The sequence below is a fragment of the Rhipicephalus microplus genome, chromosome X (assembly GCF_043290135.1).
Source record: "Rhipicephalus microplus isolate Deutch F79 chromosome X, USDA_Rmic, whole genome shotgun sequence".
NCBI lineage: Eukaryota > Metazoa > Arthropoda > Arachnida > Ixodida > Ixodidae > Rhipicephalus > Rhipicephalus microplus.
The window spans coordinates 285,773,346-285,775,316 of NC_134710.1; the positions used below are offsets into that span (position 1 = coordinate 285,773,346).

The 1,971-nt window shown below is 41.6% G+C and overlaps 1 non-coding gene across 1 annotated transcript; it reads left to right on the forward strand.

Moving 5' to 3' along the window:
* The first annotated feature begins 1,194 nt into the window (after positions 1-1,194).
* On the forward strand, positions 1,195-1,268 carry TRNAI-AAU (transfer RNA isoleucine (anticodon AAU)). The gene has a single exon. It is a non-coding gene; the product is annotated as a tRNA-Ile (tRNA).
* Positions 1,269-1,971: the final 703 nt, after the last annotated feature.

Consider the following 1,971-nt stretch of genomic DNA (forward strand, 5'->3'; position numbering starts at 1 on the left):
TATTGTTATATTATTATTATTATTATTATTATTATTATTATTATTATTATTATTATTATAATTATTATTATTATTATTATTATTATTATTATTATTATTATTATTATTATTATTATTATTATTATTATTATTATTATTATTATTATTATTATTATTAGTATTATTATTGGAAGATGCGACTACGTCTTTTGTGCGTCTGTGTTTCTGAACACACATGCATACAGGACGCGGACGAATCTATACGTGCTCTGTGCAGACGTTCCCGAGAATAACTTCCAGAGGTGAAAGTTGAAATGTAGCGTTGTACTATGGCGTTGCTCTTGATTCATGAGAAACTTTAGGGACGCTCAGCTTCGTTATTTAGTTTCGTTTTCTAAAAATGTAGCAGCGGGAGGGGCTCAAACGCAAAATCGGTAAAGCTGCCACCGAGAAGCGGAAAGAGAATCCGTTCAAATGTCACGTGGTTTGCTCGTCGTCCGCTTATTCAACTTCTAATGCATGTAGAAACCATCGTGGGGCGCCACTAAACACAACACACAGGAAGAAATAGACGAGGTCATGTGCCTGTCTTCGTCTGCTTATTCCTCTCTGTTGTGTTTAGTTTCACCCTCACGATGGGTTCGATGTCAAAGCCCCAACTCGCCCGACTGTCAACTCTTTTGAAGTTAATCTTCCTGCATGTCGTCGCACTTACCGTAAACATCAGCATAACAGCAAAAACGTGCTGGTGGTTGTAACAACCATGGTACCCAAAACAATGATGACGATCATAATGATCGTTCTAGCTTTGACAAATGTCGTAAGCATATACCCGATCCACCGAATGTGAGATTGCGCTCGTCTCTTTTTGTTGCAGTGTTTGTCGAAGGGACATTTTAGCCCTTATTTTCTCCATGGAAACAAATATAATAGGAAACATCAGTTACCCTATTTAAGAGTCTTCATTTACCACATACTTATAGCTTTTTTTTGAAAGTCAACGTTAACTAACTTTGCAAGAGTCGCCTCTTCCAAAACTCTCCGAAGAGGGTGCAATGATCCTTACCAGAGAGTTAGCGTGCACCTTTAAAATTATGTGTGTGAGCTGCGAGTCACCACTTCTAAAAATAGTAGCAGGTAACCTTTTTTTTGTGAAGTGCTGACACGGCAACATAGTCGTGATTGCTAAGTCGGCAAGAACATTGCGGGAGGCGTGGCCTGCTAGCTCAGTCGGTTAGAGCGTCGTGCTAATAACGCGAAGGTCGTAGGTTCGATCCCTGCGCAGGCCAGTTTTTTTTCTTTTCATTTACTGTTGCACTAACCCATGGTAGATAGATATATAGAATTTACCGTCCCGAAACCACCGCATAATAACGAGAGACGCCGTAGTGGAGGGCTCCGATACTTTATACTACCTGGGGTTATTTAAAGTGTAACCAAACTTCAGTACACGGGCCAACAGCATTTTTGCCTTCAATGAACACGTGGCCGCCGAAGCCGGGATTGGATCCCTCGATCTGCGGGTCAGCAGCCAAGTACCTTAGCCTCCATGGCGGGTGTCATGTAAAAACTTCACTACATGCCACTCTCATGAAGTGCTCGAGGTCGTATTGCTAGCGTCACATATACGAAATTGGGTACTACGTGACGTGAATGGACCACGAGGGTAAGTGACCAATTTAAACATGATAATCATGACGTGCGTGCCATGTAAAACATGACTACATTCTATGCAACCTCGAAACCAATCCTGTGTACACAAGAGAGCACAAGATAGTACCGATCCTGCCATCACATCTATTGAAAACGCTGTGAGGGCCTCACAAAGGTGTGGGATCGAGTCCTCCATCGCGTTTGCAATAAAACTTCATTCTGTCTGGTAATCATAAAGCGCTCCAATCCTGCTTTCACGGGGAAGTGCCCGCACTGTGAAGAAAATTACAAAGATTCCACATGGTTGAGTTATGCTAAAAAACTCGAAACCTCACCGCT